Source organism: Camellia sinensis, chromosome 4 (assembly GCF_055761805.1).
Source record: "Camellia sinensis isolate YWXY chromosome 4, ASM5576180v1, whole genome shotgun sequence".
Classification (NCBI taxonomy): Eukaryota; Viridiplantae; Streptophyta; class Magnoliopsida; order Ericales; family Theaceae; genus Camellia; species Camellia sinensis.
Window position 1 is genome coordinate 139,307,133 of NC_138964.1, and position 23,191 is coordinate 139,330,323.

The following is a 23,191-nucleotide window of genomic DNA, read 5'->3' on the forward strand; positions in this document are numbered from 1 at the left end:
TTTTAAATTTAAAAACAACTCTACACTCAAGTCGTAACCAAACACATAAAATAAAACTCAATTAATAAATTATTGAGTTAACTCATAACCAAACACATAACTCGAAATCCCATACTACTTTCACAACTCTACACTCAAATCATAATATGTTAAATCATAATATTTTATTTTATATATTTAAATAATGTAAATAATCTACAAAATTGAATAAGTAAAAAACTAAAATAAATATTCACAAAATTGAAATCAAAAAAATTTAAATAATTTAAAATGTTAATATTTTAAATTTAAAAATAACTCTACACTCAAATCATAACCAAACACATAAAATAAAACTTAAGTAATAAATTATTTTTAAAACTCATAACTAAACACATAACTTGAAACTCCACAGTACTTTCACAACTCTACACGCAAATCATAACCAAATACATAACCAAAAAATTGAAATTTTTAAAACTATTTTTATAAAATAGAGTTTGAATTTATTATTATAAAATCTTTTAACAAAAAACAAAAAAAATGTTTTTAATTTTTTTTTTCAACTTTGTTTTTTTCTGGGAAAATGTGTTTTTTGGGAAAAAAAAAAAATTTATTTTTTGTTTGTGCTGCTGCATGCCCCTCTTCATGAGGGGTAGTTTCATAAATTCCCCTGACCGTTTATTGTTGCCAACCAACTGTGGCTCTTTTGTCCTTTACTGGCTAAATTAGCCTCTTTTGGCATTTAGTGGCTAATTTAGCCCGGAAGCCTTTCCCAAACGACCCCTAAGTTTTCTAGTGATTTTTTTTTTTTGAACCTTTTTTTAACTGTTTATAAAAAAAATTATATATTTACATTATTCCTGACTAGACAAATATAAAAAATGAAAAACAAAATTGAAAAAAATAAATAAATATAATTCACCCCACCAAATTTCATACCACTACCAAAAAAATAAAAAATAAAAAATTTGGCAAACAGAGCACAACGGCTCTTTTCATTTCCAAGGTAGATCACCACCGTCCAACGGTTGAGATGATTTCTCTAGAATCATCTCAAACCATTCAGAGACCTTCATTAGTCTGTCTTCCCTCTTCCTGTTAGTCTAACTCTGCCTCTCATCTTCCTTTTTCCTCCTTCATCATCGAAACCTCTCTCTTTCTCTCTCTGTCTTCTGCAACCAATTCGAGTAATCTCCGAGCCTATACTCCTTATACCTTTTCCCAGAAATCACCTCTCCAGCCCCCTTGTTTGTGACCACGAATTCGAAGATAGTGAAGCAGAAGAGAATGACGATGAGAAGGAACATAGCTAAGAGGTAGACCCAGAGAAGCCATGAGACGCAACAGCACGCGCCGATGAGTCCAGCCAGAAGATCACCATGAGGAAGACACCTAGAATGATGACTGGTTACACACACCAAAAATAAACACTAAACTATATCAAATTCTTTTAGAATAATGGCAAGTCCATGTATCGATCCACAAGGACAATTGTGAAATTAGACTAATTTAATCGCTAAATTCCTAAATTAATTTTGATTAAAAAGATTGAAAGATTTTATGACTAAAAAGGAATTAAATGAAATTAAGAAATTAAATTGATAATCAAAATTAGGATTTGAGATATTAATTTTTGCAAAAAATCCTAGGGCAAAGAATTCACCATTAACCATATAAACAAGATTAAACATCGGCTATCAATTGCAATCCGGTTTGAAATACCTAATATTTCACAACTACAAGTTTGAAATATTGATCAAGAGGGTTGTTGCATTCAACGTACAGGCACGAGTCATCCCAAGTAGCACGAGGCGTTTGCTCTAAACTATGGTAGCAACACAACCCGTCTCTCGTAGCATGATTCGTCTCGTATTTTGAGCACAAACACAAAGAAAACTAATGTATAGAAAACATTAAACAATCACAGAGAGTAAAATACTTGAAGAGATGAAAAGAATGATTATTAAAAACTTCTAAAACATCCATACATTGATTCAAACCGAATCACAATCAAAACATCTGAAAAATCCTATTACATGGCTAGGGTTTCATCAAAACCCTAGAAAAAAAATAACCTAGCCACTCATGGAGGAGTGGGAAGAGGAAGAGGATGAGGAAGAAGACCCCATGGAAGTCTCCTTTAAACTTGAGAGGAAATCACCTGTTTAAAACCCTAGTCTCCATTTTTTTTCAAAATAAATTTCAAACCCTAATTTTGCTTATTTTTCTTCCTTTTATTCTCAGCAAAACAGACCCAATATTATGCACACGCGTCCCTAGGTGGGCCGCTCGAGCACCTATGTAGGTCGCTCGAGCGGTGGTGGCCCGCACGTGCGGTGGTCTGGCTGGCTTGGATTTTTCACTTCTCGCTCGAAGAATCTGCTTTCGTACACTTTTTGATTGAATTTGTGTGTTACTTGCCAAATCTGTACAAGTGCACAAAACACATAATCTCCACTAAATAAACAATATTGAAAGACTAAAAATGTAACTTCAATGGCCTCAATGTGGTACTTTTCGGCGTACATCAACTGGCTTTGTTAAGAACTCTTCGCACTCCCTTGCGCCATGGTTGCCCAATCATACTCCAACCCATTGTGTCAAACAGATCACCGATCTTCGATCTCCGATCTCCAAAACCAGTCTTCTCTCTCTCTCTCTCTCTCTCTCTCCTCAAACCAGTCAGCTGAAGAAGAAGCCCTAGAAGTCGATCCAGGTATTTATCATCTTCGTTTATGAAATTTATATAAATTTGTGAAATTGATGATGAAATTTGCTGTGTGATTCTGAAATTGATTCTGAAGTATGTGTGATTCTAAAATTCTAAAATTTATTATGAAATTTATGAAATTAATTATGAAATTTATTCTGAAATTGGGTTTGATTTTGAAAATTGGGTTTGATTATGAAATTTAGGAGGTTTTATATTGTTTTAATTTTGTTTTTTCAACTGAATTTGGAGCCAAAAATCTGTTGATAGTTGCTGATGCGGCATGTTTGCCAGCTGCTATTCAACTTGCCAAATTTGAGAATAGAAATGGCATTTGTCATCTGTCATCTATCATCTATGACAAGTAGAATAGCAGGTCATTGAAGAATGAAAAATGTTTGAGGGTCACAATTTTTGTGGCTCAAATGGCTCAAAATTGTCAAAACGATGTCGTTTTGACAATTTTGAAGTTGTTTTGTACTCAAAACGACGTCGTTTTAACAATTTCGAGCCATTTGAGCCACAAAAATTGTGGCCCTCAATCATTGCTGTTGAAGAATCCATTTTGGCCCAAGTTGCTATAGTTTGACAATAACAGATTTTTTAACAATTCATTGGAGATGCTCTTATTGAGATCAAACTCTTGTGCTTATCTTTTTTTTCTTTTTTTTGTGATAATTTTTCCTTATTTTTTTTATGTTCACTCATTTAATTTTTAATTTTTAATTTTTTGGGCATTGCACAGCATTCAACTCAAAATTCAGTGAAGGGACAGCTCTCTGTTGACGTGGATTCTCGTGACTGTAAAATGTATGTCCTAACTCCACAATGAAAATGTCGGTGTGTTCTTGTATGGAAAGTAGTAAGGGGAAATTACTATTATGTGGTAATTCATAAGTTTATTGCATATTCATGTAAAAGTTATTAAATACTCGTTTGGCAAGGGTTTTTTTTTTTTTTGGTTATTTTAGTCATAAAAGATAAAATAAATTATTTTAGTCACAACAAACAAAACATCACATTTAATCTATATTCTCTCACAAAAAAGTCAAAAAGTCAAAAAATTCTTTCCAAATCAAACTTTTTAGCCCAGGTTAAAATAGTCAAAAAAACCAAAAAGTCAATCTATTTCCCAAACAGAGGCTAAAATTTATAAAACTTATCATTTATTTGTGATAATTTTTCAAACATACATTGTATTGAAATTCTCCCCAGTGATTATGATCTGTCTACCAGACAATTCTTCCTTCAAAGGTATGTTGGTGTTTGGGATTTACTTTTTGAATAAAGATTGAGATCCCTTTTCTCCCATTCCTTTTGACTCCTTTTCTTTTTTGATTGGTTACTTTTTCTTTTTCTTTTTTTCTTCTCCTCCAATCACCACCCACCACGTGTGTGCGGGGGTGGTGGTGGTTGTAGTTTGAGGGTGCTGTTACTTTTTTTTGTTTTTTTAAATTTTTATTGACTTTTTAGTTGATGTGTTTGAAAATTTATTATTAAAGTTATTTTTTGTAAGTAAAAAAATTGATGTGATATTTAATTTTGTTAATTAATGAAAAATAGCTCAGTGACTATTTGATTTGATTTATTTATTTATTTTTGATTTTTAGCTTTAAGTTAGCTTTTTCTTTGGTTGCCAAATGAACTTTCAATGTCAATAGAAAATATGTGAACTATAAAAATTTGTAGAGAAATTTACTCTAAAAAATGATGTGTGGTCTAGATTCAATTAATGCATAATGAGACTCACACATGAAACAAATTTCAATCACGCATTACTTTTTTTTTTGGATGTTTTTATTAGTAAATTTTTTGAGTTGATAACATGTTGCAATATCAAAGTTGAAGAGGGAAAATAAAGTAACTTACATGATACAATTGAAATAAGGGGAAAAAAGGAAAATATAAAAAAAGTGGAAAGTATAAAATATAATTGCAACCTCTTGAAAGTAAACATTCATTTGCTCAAATTTAGTGCATAAATTTGAATTTTCATGAGTTTGATATTATTTTTCAACTTTCCATTTTTTTGAATTTTTCCCTAAAAAAATAAAAGAAAAGAGAAAAGTCATACTTATCTTGTTTAAATATGTTATGATCAATTAATAAGAAATGTTGTGGGTAAATGTGGATTATGTAATTTCAAGTGAAAAGTATAAAAAATAATTGCAAACTCTTGAAAGTAAACATTCATTTGCACAAATTTAGTGCACAAATTTGAATTTTCATAAGTTTGATATTATTTTTCAACTTTCCACTTTCCCTAAAAAAATAAAAGAGAAGAAAAATCATAAGTACTTATCTTGTTTAAGTATGTTAAGATCAATTAATAAGAAATGTTGTGGGTAAATGTGGATTATATAATTTCAAGGACCGGAAAGGGCAAAAAAAATAAGGAACAGGCCCAATAGACCTGGTATCAGCTAGCAAGGCCCAAGCCCTAAAGGCATGAGGCCAACCAGTGAGCCAAACCGTAGAGGCTAGAAGCCCACCAGCAAAATGTAAATCCTCACATTGGTTCACTAAAAAATAAAAATGAAAAAGGGTAAATTATTTATAAGTCGTATTTGGAAAACTTATACAAGATATGGTCTTACATAAAAACTTAAAATCTAATAGGTCCTGTGATTTTTTTTGTAGACACACTTACCCCCAATCTTAATTAATTAATAACTTGATTAATGATGATACCATACATGAGAAATCCAATGTTACTATAGATTGTGATCATATTTATATGGTTAGAAATTTAAAATTCAAAATAACCTAATTAATAGCAATATCATATATGGGAAATTTAATGTTAGCATAGATTGTAAGGGTTTTGCTAGAGAGCTCTAATTAGAGCTGCTCAAAAGCAGCTCTAATGAGCTGTCACCATTAAAAAAAAAATAAAAAAAATAGAGGAAGGTAAAACACAAAACAGGAGCGGAAAAAGGACAAATTAATGCCCCTTTAGAGCTCCAATTTTAGAGGTCTCACTCATTTTTGAATTGTAATTATATCTATATGGTTGGAAATTTGAAATTCAAAATATAAATGTACAACAATGATTTAGACCACTAAAAAATAAACCACTAATAGCACTAATGCATTGGGAATGGCCAAAAAAAAAAAAAAAAAACATAGAAAGTTGGCGGGGCCCACTGCCACATCATTAATGCTCCCCCTAGTGCTTTATTTTTAGTGCTCCCAATCATTTTTCATAAATGTAACATGTAACATTCCAAACCCAATATGACATTCCTAAACTCAAGGTGATATTCTCATATGCTTCTGAAATTCAAAATAACTTGATTAATGGCAATACCATATATAGAAAATCTAATGTTACCATAGATTATGATTATATCTACATGGTTAGAAATTTGAAATTCAAACCATAAATATAACATGTAACATCCTAAATTCGACGTGACATTCCAAACCCAACGTGACATTCTCATATGCTTCTCATTCCAAACCCAACATAACTGTAACATGTAATATCCCATACCTACCGTGACATTCCCACATGCTTCTCATCCCAAATCCAATGTGACATTCCAATACTCCACTGTTGAATTATGAATAATGTAATCTTCTAAATGTAACCTGTAATATCCTAACCCAACCCATGTATTGAACCACCATCACTCCCAACCCATCGTAACTTTAACATCAAGCGATGGGATTCAATCCACATTCAATTACAAACTCAAATCCCCAATAATTTTGTGCAACGTACTCTGACATGTATATAAACACCAATTACAACAAAGACACGATATGCATTCAAATACACAAATGTCATCTACTACATGGTGTATGTGAATTAATGTTACACACTAAATGTAACATGCATTGTAATATGATCATCCAAATCTCAATGTACAATTGCCATCCTACAACATGGTTCATATTCAACATCCAATTAACAACTAAAACCAAATACTCCCAACCCAACCCTTAAACCCATACACACCACCCCACACATCGAACATATCAAAACACATCAACTATCACAATGTCAAATACACACATTCAATTAGAACATTAGCCAAAGTGTTCCTATCAATAAGCGTAATAGATTGTCAATACCCTATTAAAGATAAGCAATCCACACTTCAACAAACAGCAACACACTTAAAAAAAATATATATATCTTCCCCTCAAGCGATTGGAATCAAAATTTGTCGAATGAATCAACACACAACCCTCAAACTTCATCATATCATCGACCATATCCACATCCATTTAAGCAACATTTTGAAAATGCACTAGAATCTCGCGATCAAGACGAAAAAAACTTGCACGGTCGTTGTCTGCAGACTTGTTTTTCTTAAAAACCTTCCCACACGTGATATGATGAATGAAAAAATAAGATACAATATGAAAACAAATTAGGGGTATAATAATATATTAATATCATTCATTTATAATTCATATGACCTTATGAAACACATTCCTATTTAAATAGGATTTCAAACTCTGAAAAAATATTCATAAGATTTCACATTAAATAAATTTTCTAAATAAGACTTATAAATAATTTTTCCAAATAAAAATAGTATTATAAATAAAATCATTATTCACCATTTATAACAAAAAGAAATGTGTAATCCACACAAAAAGAGTCCCCTGACTAACCCGAAGGAGAAGAAGAACAAGGAGAAGAGGACAGTGAAACAAAGAGGGTAACAAAACACCACACTCAGCTTTGTTAATGTCTTGCCTTTCTGGGAAATGAACTCTTGACATTTTACATGCAATGTAATCTCTTTCTTTAACCGTGTCAATATGATAACGTTTTCAATTCAATACATTTAGGCCTTGTTTGAGATATTAGTTTAGGACAAAATAGATTATTTTAGTTAAATGGATAAAATGTCACATCTAATTTATAATCATTTAATTTTTTCTCACAAAAATCAAAAAAATCAAAAAGCATATCCCAAATAAGATTTTTTAACCCTAAGCTAAAAAAATCAAAAAGCCAACCTGCATCTCAAACGAACTCTTAAGGCCTCTTTTGGGAACAAAGTTAAAAATTATTTTTTTGACTTTTCAGCCTATTTTGGGTCATATTACTTCTTTACTTTTTTATATATTTTTTCAAAACAAATTTAAAAAAATCAAAAAAATTAATTTTTAACCAAATTCCTAAAACAATTTTTAGTTCAATGCTTTTCTTCTTGGTTTGACTAACTGCAAATGATTTAATCCATTTTCAATTTTCATTTTGTTTGAGAGAGACGAAACTGTTTTCAATTGAGATTTTGTGTTTGGTTTAATTTTTGAATCACGATTTGAATTTTGAGTTATATTTTAAATTTTGAATTTTTAAAATGAGTTTTGAAAAGAGAAAACTTATTTGGTTATAAATTTTGAAAATAATTTTGAGTTTTTGAGTTTTGAGTTGTATTTTGAAATTTTTTAGGTTTCTTTTTTTAAATATTTAAAAAGTTTTTTAATTTTATTTTTTAGGGTAAATATTTTTTATTGTAAATATTTATTTATTTATTTTAATGTGCGCTGTATTTACTACATTTGTGAGCTATATTTTTTTTAAATATTTTAAATATATTTTACAAAAATATTATTTTTTATTTTAAATATTTTATTTTATTTATTTTTTAAATATTTAATTTCTTTTTAAATTTTTTTTAAAAGAACAAAAATTTTGGATTGTCCATATATGTCTAAATGAGTAAATTACAAACACACCCCTTGAGGTTTGATTAAAATACGAATCGTCTCTTGTGATTCTGGAAATTGCATTCCAACCCCTATGATTTTTAATTTCATAACAAATCGCTTCTTTCATTGATAAATCATCAAGTCAATTAACAGTTTTTAATGATATTAGAAATATGTTTCGATTAATAATTTAGGTAATTTTATTATTGTATAGGAGAACAATTATGAATTTCATTTTTTTAGTTAATTCTGTTAAATAAAAAATTCTAACAATGGGGTATTTGTAATTTTTCAAACTACAGGAGGCAATCTGTACGAAGCAAACCTCAGAGAGTGTATTTGTAATTTACTCTATCTAAATCATAACAAATTATTTGGTCAATACTTATAAAAATAACAAAATATTTTTTTTGAAAAAATAAAAAAATAAAAAAAATGTATATATTCCAAAAAATAAGAAATAATTTTAATGAACAAAATAAAAAGAATACTTTTTTTTGAATTTTTTTTAAATAGAATTTTAAAAAGAGTTTTTGAATTAAGTTTTGAGTTGTGTGTTTAATTATGAGTTTTGAATTTTTTTTTTATCTAAATCATGATTTTAGTTTTAAACCAAACGCTCCCATTATTTTTTTTTAATTTTCAAAATTAGTATGGTGAAAAAAATGAGAAAAAAAAAAGAATTAATTACTTAAAAGTCCTATTTACAAATGTGATGGTAGCTCAGGTCTTATCCAAAAATTTTTGAACCAATAAGTCCTATTTTGTAAAACTGAGAATATTATCAAATTTTTTCAATTTTTAAAACTAAGAACATTATCAATTTTGCATAGTAGTATTTTAGATAATTGTTTTACTAACTGATGAAAAAAACAGAGCATGATTTTAAAAGTTTTTGTCCTTTTACTTATTGGTTTGATTCAACTATCCAATAAAATCGAGAATATTTTCAATTTTTTTCAGTTTTAAAACTGAGAACATTATCAGCTTTTTTTAAAGGTTTATTTATTTATTTATTTAAGTTTTGCAAATCAATGTTCCATCATCATTATCTTTTGTAAACATAAAATTTTCAATTTTGCACAAAAAATAATTTAGTTTCTTCAATTTTTTCAAAAAAAAACTTAGGCTTTTTTTTTTTTTTTGGCACATAATTTTTTTTAAGTTTTTCCAATTTGAAAGTTGATGCTTAAAGTTTTGAAAATTAAAATAAATATCAAATTATCATGTTCCTTTATAGATAATCATAAATAATGAACAATCATTATTTGAAGGGTAATTCCAACTATTAAAAATTAATGGGACTTAAAGGTCCAAAAAAATCTTAGTTAGGACTTAATAGAGTATAAGTTCTTAAATTAGGACTTGTGTGTAAATGCCTCAAAAAAAAAAAAAAAAAAAAAAAAAACACACACACACACACACATACTACACCACACAAGGGTTTTAGGGACCAAAATTTATTGCCCCTAAAAATGAAATTTTTGTTTAAAAAAATTAGGAAACCAGTTCCAGGTGTCAATAAAAAGCTTTCTTGAAAAGTTAAAACAAAAAATAAAAACAAAGTTTTGAAAATGTTAATAAAAAATACACTTTTAATAACAAAGCAATTTCGTGCAAAAAAATAGTTTAGTTTTCTAGAAGAAAATTTTGATCCCCAAAAAGATAGTCATATCTGGTTTTCATTTCCAGAATTCACTTGTGAGAAAGTTCTACTGTTTCATTTTCTGTATTTTTTTGTTGGGAGATGCACCAATAAATCCCAAATTCTAATCTTTGGATCCATTTAGTCCTAACTTTAATCTTATAAACCAATAAGTCTCATCCCAGTGTCAAAGACCAAGTTGCTCATGTTTTATGACGCAAAGTAATGGTAATTGTGGGTTTTGTTGATGTTGAATTTATGCGAATACCCCAAATATTCTCCAAAAGGAATATTGGTTTCCCTCTGAAGCAATTGGAACGGAAGAGACATAATAGGAAATTTATGCTTTGTTCCGATGTTAATGGGATATTGGTTGGTGTGTTGATGATTTATCTGTAATGGGTACACGTTGATTCAGTGTGGGTTGGTACTCTGAGTTAAACATTCCTTTTCTTCGTAAACCCTAGAAACATACAAAGCCCCCTATTGTGGCGAAACGTTTACGTTGTGTAGTGGTGCGAAAAGAAAACAACCTCCAGTCGGTGTCGCCAGTGATTGTGACATCAAAAATGACATCGGGTAAGTTGTTTCGTTGTGTATGTAAAGTAAATGATATATTTGGTGCTGTTCAGATTGAGTTGTGGAAGTGTTTTGAAGTGTATTGTACTTCGTTGAAATGTGAAAAGTGTTGATGTTATTGAGTACTGTTAATGGTTGGGAAAACGAAATGTGGGTTGAACGTAATGGGATTAGGCGCAGACATTTATTACCTAATTTTTTTTTTTATTTCCACATGAAATGTGGTAATGTTGTTTTGGATTCCTCTGTGTAGTTGTTGTGTTTTGTTAACTGGTTATGTTAATTTGTGATTGGGGTTTGTCCATATGGGAGTATTTACATATGAGGGTATTTACACATTAATGGTTATGGTAATTTGTTAATAATTCTTCTGTTTCTGATTTGGTGTACATTAGATTATAGTAATGTGTTATGAAAATGTCATTTGCAGAATTAGGAGTTTTGAGTAGTTTACAATGCTGTGCAATGTTGGTACGTGATCACGTTTCGGTTTGTAGTAGTATTAGGAGGTTTGAGGTGTGAGGTTGGAGTAGTTGATTGTGTTGTGGGGTTATGCCATTCATGCATGCTTGTTGTGATGTTGATGGAGTTGGATTTGGTTGTTGCTTATGTATGAACATTAGTTGTTTTGAAAATACGTGACATATATGCATGTTGTTTGAACGCAATGTAACGGACTTACAATAATCTACTAAAAATTATGGCACGAAATATAGGACGTCAAATGAAAACAAATTTTATATATCCGACATAGGTATAGTGCTTTGCTGTGTGTTGGGATTCTGTAGAGTTGGTAGTAATGGACGTATTTGTTTGTGGAAGTGCGTATGTTGTTGTGTGCACAAGATTTCCCTTGCATGTTGGTTTGTGACTGGTTTGGTAGTGTTTAGTAGGGCGTGTGATGTGTGATGTTATGTATGTTAATTGCAATTGGTTTTGCATTTTACGTTGCGTCTTTATTATGAATATAATTTAGTTTGGGTTTTTAAATACATATTTGTTTAATATTACGATTTGGGTCGTCAACGTGGTTTTTGCTCTTATGTTGGTGTGACAATGACGGCAGGTAGCATTGACTGCCAACATGGGAAACGAACTGCTAAGAACAGCCCACCACGTTCGCAATGGATTGGCAACACGTCAACTAGGTTGGCCACAAAGAGGCAAACCCGACTACCATTCAAGAAACATAAAGTAAACTGTGGTACTATTAAACATTATGAGATCGACACTGCGAGACTAATGCACCGGTCCAACATTTTGAGGGTCATCAAGACCGTGCTTGAGTTAGAGTTGGGTGAAAGGCATATTTGGCAATTGGAGAAAACTCCGTTCTTGCCAATGATTGATGCTATTCGTGTCCAAAACCTAGATCCAAGAGCATATATGAAGTGTGATGCAACGATTTGCTGAATAATTCAAACGTATCATCCAACGGATGAGAAGTTTTACGTTGGTGGGATTGGACTTCCATTGAGAAATAACACCGTCCAATTGATATTTGGAATACAGTGTGGGAAAGAAAAATTATATTTGGCACAAGGTGTGAAAGGTTCGTCAGATGTTATGCAGAAGCGGTATCCGAACGTTGGTCAGATGTCTTCGAAAGTAATCAAAGATTTGCTCATTGAGGCAATTTGTGGTCGTACAGAACGAGACAAGGAAGATATAGCGAAGCTGCTTTCCCTTTATATCTGTGCTAAATTGTTTTTCGCAACTACAGGTGAGCATATAGGGTGGGCATTTGTGTGTGTGATTGATAAACTTGAAAGCCTAAGGTTATACGATTGGACTACGACAATTCGTAACACCCTAATTAACTCACTGAATGAAACGTACGACAGGCCAGAGAGGGTTACAGGTTGTGTCATTGCGTTACTGGTTCGTATGCCATATAAACTATCATAACACATATGTTGCTCCACATACACATTTATATGTTTTGTATGTATTTATTTAATGTATTTGCTGACATTGTCATTTCAATTTCTTATTTGTAAGCACTCAGAGATTGTGAAATTAGAGCGCAGTAATGTGATGCCGCGATTTTGCAAATGGAACATTAATACACTTGTAGGGAGGTTGAAAAGGGTAAATTTGACGGCGAAAGGCTCCATTAAGGTATGGCACAAAACATTTAAAAAATGTTGGTTTTAGTTGTCTATAAGTTATTATTTATGTATGTAATACTATTTACATTTTGCAGATTAACTGTGATAAAATTGTTAGAAGAAGTAATGAGTGTTACTTATTAAAACTGGCTCCGGTTGAGAAGGAGGCAAAACAGAATCAAGGGATCGTGCTTGATGTTGATTCAGTAAATGTGTGGGTTGGACATGGGGCTGATGTCGGTATAGTTGATGTGGATGATATGGAGGCAAGCTTTGATTGGTGGCAGCTTGATTCGCCAAATGGTGGTAATGTCGAAATGAGTGGAACATATGGAAATGAGAACATCAGTATGACGCCGGATGGTAAAATAAATTTTGGCAAAAAAATATGTGCAGCCAGAGAGTTATAGCCGATTTTGTTCCCAGATCTGCTTGACTTGTCAGTTCACCGAATGATGATACATGTAACACTGAAACAGACGGCCGCAATACTGAATTGAGAAAGGCTAAGGAAAGAATTAATGATTTGGAAAAGGAAATTAAAACAAAGATGGCCCGAATATATGAATTGGAATGTTGGGTTGAATCGGTGGAGAAAATGCTTGGGGCACAAGCTGTAAATATGTTTATAGGGTTTGATAACATTATCATTGGGAAGGATGTTGAAATTCCATGCCTTAATAACTTGATTGAGCAGTTGAAGGATATGATAGCCAAACTAGAGGTCAATCTTAACGATCGTGACGTTCACGAGGTGACGCAATCTGTGACAAATGGTGGATCCAATCAACGAACACCTTCTAACAATCATTTTGGGAAAATGAATGGATCAGTCAACGACACAAGTGGGGAAATTGCACAGCAGCCTTTATCCCATGCAGCCGGAGTGAAAGCCGGCCCCAAGCCTATGGTGGAGTTTGTTTAAAATGTGGCTGAAGTTGATGACCTGATTGTGGACAACACGGATGGGTATTTATAGGATCATTCAGCCGCAGATAGTGGTGTTAGTATTACTGGTACAGACGTAGAAACTGTATGTATAAGGAAAACAGCTGCTGCAAGGCATACTCTTGAGATCATGTCACTTGTTAGACGCGTGAAGAACAAGCCAAGACGTGAATTTAGGCTTTCTGACTACGAGTACCCAGGTGTAGTGGGTTGGGGCAAACAAAGCAGCAAAGTGGTAGTGCGCAAATCATCAGAGCCCGGGGTGATTTACAGTGTTGAGGATATGGATGTGGAACGTAAAACATGGCATGGTTTTAGTATGAGCAAGAGGCATGCCGTGTGGAACATGTTGAGAGATGATGAGCTGAGAATGCTCGAGAAAATATACAATTTGGATGGTGACGGGTAAGTTATTTTTCCAATTCGTTATAATACTTGTAACGTATGTAGTACACAATGTTGCAGAGTTGTACTTGTTAAATTTGGTGTGTGGGTTGCAGGGCAGTAATGTGGAACGGTGAGGACAACGGAGTGCAAATGCATTTTACGGATGTCCAAGACTTGATACAACAGAACTCAATTCATGGAAATGTATGCGCGCCTTGTATCCTTTTAAATGTTGTTGTCATTTGGATTTATTGTGTATAATATGGCTGTTATTTTAAAAATTAAATCTTTGCTACGTGAGCATAATGTTCTTGGAAAAATTCATGTTGATATAAGGATATGTATCTGTTGACTACATTGTTGTTGATGTATAGATCAAATTTACGCACCTAAAATGTTATCAACATTTGTACGTAAGGCAGGAGATTGTCATAGTTTTCGTATGCACATTCTGGGATCGGGCGAAAAAAACACATGCATTATGTGACCATAACGATGTAATGCGTACATACATAAGGAAATAAAAATTATAATGTAACACTTCAACACACAACAGTAATACTTTGTACATATACACAGTTATAAGGAGAAACTTATGGTTGGCATATGATGTAGGTAATTGATGCATATGCCGATATACTGATGGAAGTGCATCAGAAGGTGGCTGGAAGAAGAGAATATGGGGACACGACATATGTGTTCAGTAGTGTGTGTGTGTGTGTGTGTGTGTGTTCAGTACGTTTTGCGCATTTTGTACATAAACATCCTGTATGAAAATAGATATTGACAACATTGCAAAACAAGTGACTAAATTGACATATAACATATGTGCAGGACATGATGAGCAATACGAGCGCGTTATCAAGGACTAAGTACTTGAACGTTCAAATGAAGGTAGCAAAAGGGTGTAGGTACACAGTGCATCCGATATATCATGCAAACCATTGGACTGGCATGGTGCAAGATGCACAAAGTGGTCAATGAAAACATTACAATTCCATAAGGCCGAGACGTAGGGTCCGAGACGAGCATTACAACGAGGCTCTAAAAGTGGTAAGTGTGTCAGTGGTTTTTGTTAGCTGAATATGTTTCCATGTTTGACACGCGAGGGTGTGTTTTTTTAGTTCATACATGTCGAACGTTAATTGCTTGACAAGGGACTAACATACCATAAAATTGAATGCCGAAAACAATGAGTGGCCGACCACCATACCAATTTCGTGAAGCCTAGAGTTGCAACGAAAGATATTTGGGTAGATCACTTTGATAGCGCTCTTGTGTCAGTTGTGGGTTTCCCGCAATAAATGCCCAAGTCGTAAGTGGTGTTTGTTCCACTTTGCATTTTTTTTTTTGTTAATGTATTGGTAAGTGTGACGTTGTGGTGGTCGTGTACGCCTGCAGGTCAGACTGCGCAATTGTTGTGTGTTTCATTGTCTGACAGTACATTCATGAGATGGAAATCAACAGCACAATGAATGGGGTCACCCCTACTGGTCTATGCTCTGTGGTAGTTAAGATGTTCTTGAACGAGCCAACAAGAGGACTTCGTGCTAGAATAACATACTCTGTAGTGTTCAGAATCACCATTAGTATCACCCCCCAACCACTCCCCCCCCCCGGCGCACAATTGTTCATTTTGTTTTGTTAGTAACGACGTAAGTAATTATTTTTTGGTTAGTAACTAGTAAACGTTGATGTCGTATACGTGGTAGGTTATTTTTTTTTGTGAAAAAGTCTTGGCTTTTGTCGTGTTGGATTAATTATTTTAACATTTTGAAGTCGTTTATCTGGTTTCGAACAGTTATGATTATTTTGGAAGCACCATGATGTGGGTTGATTAATTTGGTTTCGATACCTCTTTTTTTTTTTTTTTTTTTTTTTTGGAACATTGATGTGCATATTTTGATTGGATTGGTTAGTTACCTGTTTCATGACTCGTTGATCGGTTTGGAGATGTTCATTTCATGGGTTTGTTATGGTAAGAGATGAACACAATGGTTATTTTGTTTCGATAATAGACGGTTGTAGGTTTGGTTTTGGATAGTTGGTTTGCTGATGTTGGTATGATGTATGGCTGATATGGACTGACCTGGAATTGTAGTTGATAGATACATCCTGGGTTGGTGTAGACACCTCATTTTTTATTGCCTTTAAGACTTCGGTTCCTCTGGTTGATCACCCAATGATGAATGTATATGCTTGTCAAGTGCTCAAAAGTCCTCGGTAGAATGCCACAGCTCTAAGCCTCAAAACCTTGCAAACCTTGTGCCTTGTTTTTGCACCAAAACCTCAGTTTTTCAAACCTGAAAAACTTGGGACCTGCAGGCCCATTTTTGTGGCTGTCGGCCACCCTTATGTCTTACCGGCCAAGAGTGTGGCCTGCCGGCCACCATTTGTGGTTTGCCAACCACAAGTGTGTTTTGCAGATATTTTGTGACAGTTGCGCTAGTCGTTTGCACAGATGCTTGCATCTGCTCCCATGTGTCTGGATGGATGTTTTTGAGGGAGTAGCCTGTTTTTCTATAAATATAAGACCTCCTCTTCTATTTTTGAGGGTTAGAAAAATTAGAGCAAAATTAATTTTCTCTCTCTACAATTCTCTCTCTCTCTCTCTCTCTCTCTCTCTCTCTCTCTCTTAAATTTCTTGAGCTTTTGCCTATACACTCTTAACCAAACTTTGCCATCTTTAAGCTGAGGTACTTTTGAGCCTATCTTGAGGGTGTGTATGTGTTGAATTATTGCTTAAAATTGGTCTTCTCTTCAAGATGTATAAGGCTTTGCTTGTCTCATTGCTTTGGTTGATTCTTTTTTTACTATTTTTCCACTATTTTTGGGTTGTATAAACTCTATATTTTTGGGCTGAAACTTGTGATTTAAAGCCTTAAAGGGTGGAGGGGTGGTTCACCCTTCTTTTCACCTTACTCTTCTAGCATTTACCCTTGTGTTTTCCACATTTACACTATCTTTTTTTGATAAACACTTATTTTCAAAGTTATTTCAGTGGCTAAAATGTTATTTTGAAGCCCAAAATTGGAGGGGTTAGCCTCTCCTCCTTTTGTCTTGCTTTCTAGCCTAGCATGCTCTATGTTTTACCTTATTAGTCTAGCTATTTTTGTCTTAATTCCAGCTTGTTTTATGACTTATTTAGCACTGTTTTAGGACTGTTTTTGAGTGTTCATTACATTTGAGTTTTGTATTGCAAGCTTATAGTGTTATTGCCCTCATAGGTTTGGTGTTTTAGGCCTTAGCCACCTTCCTATTTGAGTTCATAGCATTTGTTTATGGCTTTCCATACTTGTGATCACCTTTAATCACCTCTGCAACCTCCCTCCTTTCTTGGCTTTTGCTTTACTTTGAAAGTTGGTTCAAACTAGTTGTTTGTTTAAAACATGAGATTGAGGTCTTGTGTTTAATGGTTTAATACCCTTAGGGGTTCATTACCAACGACATGAAGCTTCTCTCATGTCTAAAACAATTTTTGGTTTGATGCTTCTTTCCATTAGAGAACTTAAAGCTCACCTTTAGATTTAATGAATTAAAGAATGGAAAGGTAATTAAAATGGAATAATAAAACTTGGAACTAAAAATGATGCAAGACAATAACTTGGTTTGGGTTCAATCGGATGTTAATTAAACCCATTGAGTCTTAAGTCGTTTCATACTTGCTAGTGATGAAAACGGTTCAAAAGTCATTGTCAACTACTTCCCTTGATCATTCATGATAGGGAGATGGTTTTGAAAGTTTTATTTTGTTGCATTTATTGAACTTGCACAGTTTGGTTCATAGGCCATTGTGGGAGCCAGAAAATAATATATATCAACTTATTGGGCTAACCCAAACAAGGCCTGCCAAGGGGCCAACTGTAGACACCCCATTTTTGACCGTCCTCAAGACTTGGACGTCACCATTTGAACACACGGTGATCATCCATGTTTGTGTTCGTTTGGAGTTCCTGGAGGCCTCGGCTCGCGTGCCTTACCTCAGGATCTCCGAACTCGACCGTTTAGTGTCTGGTTTTGCACCAAACACTTGCATTTTGCCTTGGAAGGGCAGGGTAGGGCTTGTAGACCATCCCCACCCATCACCGACAGTGGCTAGAGGCCACCGGCTGGTTTTTGCTGCCATCGGCAATGTATATTGCCGGCCGGCACTATTTGTTGCCGGTCAGCACTTTTTAGTGCCGGCCGGCACTCTTTTTGGCCAAGATGGCATTTTTGGCCGGCCGATTACTGTGCATCTGCTTTAGCAGATATTTTAAGACAACTGTCTTGCTTTTGCTCCCCTCCATACACGTGTATGGAGGGATCTCCCTCTTATGAAGCTTGTCTTGTAAGCTTTACAAGACAAGAAGTGCCATATATAGAGAGAGAGAGCTCTTGGCAAAAGAGGAGACATTTTTAGGATATTTGGAGAGCTTAGACAGCCATTGTTAGGGTTTGAGATCTAGGGTTAGGGTTTGTTACACCTTATCTCTCTCTTTTTCCCTTTTGTGTGTGTTTTAGTGTGTTTGTGTCTTACTATTGCACACAAACACATAGTGTTTCACCTTCCTTTAGCTACTGAGGTTCTAAAGGGTTGTTCTTGGTGTTCTTGAGTGGTTTTGAGCTTGAAGAACCAGCTGGTCCACCATTTGTGAAGGAGGACTACAAGGGTAAGAAACTTACACCTTTATTCCCCATTTTTGCATTGATTTTCCACCTATCTTAGAGATATTTTTGTGCTTATTGTATAACATAAAAAATTTCTATTTTTAGGCCCTCTTTATTGTTTATTAAGAGTGTTTTGTTGTTTGAGGGTGGTTGACCCCCCTTAGGCCTTAAAAGGCCTCATTTTGAGCCATTTTGTGCTAGCTCCGGGATTTTGGTGTTGGGGTCTCTTCACCACTGAAATCTTGAGGGATTTCAGTGGTGAAGGTGATGCCTTGAAGTCCCAAGAAGGAGAGGGCCACCCCCTCTCCATGTTGTCCTTGAAAAGGGCATGTTTTGGCCTCTTGAGAGAGCATTATGCTTGAGTGTGTGTTGAGCATATTTAGGCTGTTTTTCATGCTTATATATCCATAATATAACATGATTTTAAGTTGGTTTTGGTACTCCATGCATGCTTAGCATAGTTGCCTTGTAATGCCTTGTTATGCCTTAACATGTCTTAGGTTGTTAGCCTTTGTTGGAGCATGTTTTAGGCTTAGTCTTGTGAAGATTTTGTGCATGTTTTGCCATGTTCTAGGTCTGTCCTAGGTTGTTTGGGTCGAATTTGGCATGCATCATATAGCTCCTTTGTATTTAGGCTTGTTGGCCTTGAGTATGTGAATGTATAGCATGCTATCCTTGCCTTGTTTTGGTGATTTGGGACCATCCACCATGCCATTTCAGACCTTATTGTATGCTTGAGAGCTCGCATTTGATGTCCCTTTAATGCCTTGTAAGGTTGTCATCTCATGCTCCATGTTTTGGTGTTTATGCATGCCTTTGTTTTTGAATCATTTAGATGCCATCTAAGTGGTCCTTAGGCCTTGTATTAATGTGCTAAAACTCTGTTTTTAGTCATTTAGTCCCTGCCATGTTTGGTCTTACTCAGTGTAGTTCAATGCCTCATTGGCTTGCTTTGAACATTTGGACCATTTTGCATGTGAATGTTAGCTTATTTTGTTGCTTGGTTTGGCACCATCCTAACATGCATTTTTAGAGCTTATGTTGCATGCTAATTAGTCCATGATTCCCCCTTTCAAATGTGTTTGAGGGTTGTTCAATTTGTACCTAAGGTTTGGACCATAACATGTGTATGTGTGCATGTGTGTTTAGCCTCCATCTTTGAGCATTATGGCTACTGTTTTAGGCCTATTTAGAGTTGCCTAATTCATGTTTAAGTCCATCTTTGCACCCATTTGCATTGCCATATGTATGCTTGTATGCTTGCATAAGTTAGTTCCCATGCCATGTTCCATCCTTAGCTTGTATGCTTAGGTTGCATTGCATTTTGCATGCATTCCTTGCCCCTTGATTTGGTGATAGGGATTAGGACTTTGGTTTGATTTGGTTTGCATTTCATTTGAAATCAAAGTTGCATACTTGGTTCTTTGGGCCATCATGCATGGAAATGCGTGATTGGTGGTCCGAGAATCGAGGCACATGTCCCTTTGAGTCATTATCATGATAAGGGACATGGTTGGTGCATATATGCCTTGAATTGTGCTGCCATGCTTTGCCTTGCCCTCTGTTGCTGTCATTTGCAGATTCTGCAGGAAAACTCTGCCGACCGGCAGTGTAATGTGCCGACCGGCAACAATTCCTCTGCCGACAGCTTCATTTTGTGCCGATGGCCACACACCACTGCCGGTGGTAATTCCACTCAGCCGGTGGCACTCCCCAGTGTCCAGGGATGCAGTCCTGAGGTTTTGACAGCCTCCAGAGGAGTGAAGGAAGGAAAACAGAGGCAGCCTATGCATGGCGGCGCGTTTCCCGAGGCGGTTTATCTGTTTTCTTAGCTTAATTTAATTTGTTAATTAAATTAATTAATTTGTAATTATTAATTAGCTTGCGTAGTTAATTAATTTGTAATATTTATTTGGTCCCTCCGAGCGAGGGCAAATCTGTAATAAGTGTGCGTGAGTGTGTGTATGTCTTCCAACCTCACGTCTTTCTTCCCTTTTATTTACCTGCTTACGATGGTAGATTAGGGCACGTTTAATTCAGCATACCTTATGCTATGCATGTGTGCATCCATGCATTTGTATTGCATACATTAGGCTCGGTACATCACGCTAACTGCATTCGTATCTCAATTCAAAAAATTGACTATGTGATAGTTGATCGCATTTCATATGCCATGCTTAGGTTAGCCAAGCCTGCCTAGATTGCATTTTTGCATGTGATGCATTAGCCATTTTTAACATGAACTAGGACATGCATGTTTGCTAACTAGTTTACTATTTTGGCACGGAGTACGATGTAAGTATTTATGCTTTAGCATCCTGCATGCGTGTAAGTGTTGCCATGACAGTATGTTTGCCATGCGGCTAAATGCTTATATGATAAACTGTTTGAAATGCCTGTGGGTGAAGGTTGGATTGTTTGAGTTGGAAAAACTCATTGAAATCCGTGTTTTAGCCTACTTGCGAGTAGCAAAATTTAAAGTATTTTCAAAACAAACGGATATGCAATGTTTCTTTCCAAATTAGGCAATCTAGTCTATACTTGTTTGTTGCGCGCATAACATAGTAATTCTAGGCTAACAATTGGTTTAAGAACACATAAAGTTTTCAAAATCGGATATCATGGTTAGTAGAGGCCGGTCTTCGGACCGGGCGAAAGGGGGTGCTCATAGCTGACCTTCCCCGATCGTACCCAAGCTCCCGAGCCGAGACAACTCCGGTGATGACGGACATGTGGCCTTCGGCACCGAGTCAGGGTTTCCTAAATTTCCCATTAAAAAACATTTAGGTGGCGACTCTGTATCTGGCAAAGCAGTCCATGTTTGGCACTACTTTTTTCAAAAATCTGTTTCTCAAAACGATTTACCAGATTTGGACTCTTTGGTTCAGATTAAGAACCGCGACAACAAAAATCGCGAGTCCGAACTGTAGCAGCGGGGTCCCCCTCCGCGGGCTTGTTACAGTTTCTGGCGACTCTGCTGGGGAATTTAGAGAGCTTGACTCGAACTCGTGATATCCTGTTTTGATTTCGCTTATGTGTTTCTTTGCATTGCATGTGCATTGGTACGCCTAGGAACACAGTGTTTGCCATCTGCCATTCCTGAACGGTTTGCCGGAGGCTTGTCTTGTCAAGACATGTCCATAAGGCTGACCGGCTATGGGCTCTGACAGCATGGGAACACAAACCCCGGTTTACCGGGGCACCCCTTTTGACCATTCGACCTAGTACATGTTCGGATCCATAGTGACCATTCCAAGTTAGGACAGGTTGCTTACCCGATGTTAGGTTGTTTGAGAACCGCTGTGTGCGTAGTGAAACCCTAGCTCCTGACGAAATAGGACAGGGAAACCCTACCCCAACATAGGGGTGATTGAGCTCTCTTTACTTGCTATGTGCTTTTAGAGTGTATCTCTACAGGAACGCATATACCAGTTTGCGAGTTTGAGTATCGGGCCCGAGGGCACCAGAATCAGTATTGTTGAGAATCAGTTATCAGGAATCAGTTATCCGCGGGTATCAGATTCAGTATTTTGGGAACAGAAATCTGGGAACAGTGATCAGCAGTAGGGTACAGTTGTTTGGCTACGCCCGTGTTTGATCAGTTTGGACTGAAATGCTGCCTGTTTTTCCTTTCAGTTCAGAGAGTGGCAGAGTTGATACAGAATAGCCAGTGTCTCCCCTTGCTGAGGCAGGATTTATGACGGCACAAAATTCAGAAGAAATTGTGGTTATGACAGCTGCATTGGAACAGGGGACCACTCCGCAGAGTGAGGCCAGCATCAGTATGTCACACCCACCCAGGTCGCCCGTTGTGCACCCGGTCTGGGCTCCCCAGTTATACCAGGCTCGTGAGCCCACCACCTTTGAATTGATGGGAATGATAGGTGACCTCCAGAGGTCCGTGGCCGATCTGGCCTATGGAATGTCGGCTTCACCACCAGCGGCGCCATATGCCGGGAATTTCATACCACAAGAGCCCCCGCTACTGGGGCGGATTGTGATAGAGCTCAGCCAGCCAGAGGTGGCTTCCAGCTACAGCCGCGACATACCAGCACCGACCCAGACCCTTGACCAGGCTGAGGCCAGAGGAAAAGACAAGGCAAAGGTAGACGCCGACCCTATTGAACAACTGTTGTGGGCAGTCGAGGCTCTGAAAGTCAGAGGGATGAACAAGCAACAAACATCCGCGATCGTGATCAAAGCTGTGGATGATGCTTTCCCCGCTCCGATCAAAGGCAGTTCAAGCCAGGTAGAAAATCGGGATGGGCCCCGTCATGCCCAGACAATGCCTGTAGTTCCCAACCCTACACCGGGAAAGGTTCAAAAAGCCAAGGCAATGCCAGCCGACCCTTTCGCCAGCGCATCTGGCAAGAATCCTCAAACTTCAAAGTACCTGCCCCGAGGGCGCAGGGTCTTTCATGACCTCCACATGCCTTTGTCTAGGGCATTGCTAATATTGGCGAAGAATGGGCATCTTAAGCCTTTGGAGCCTCGGCCACT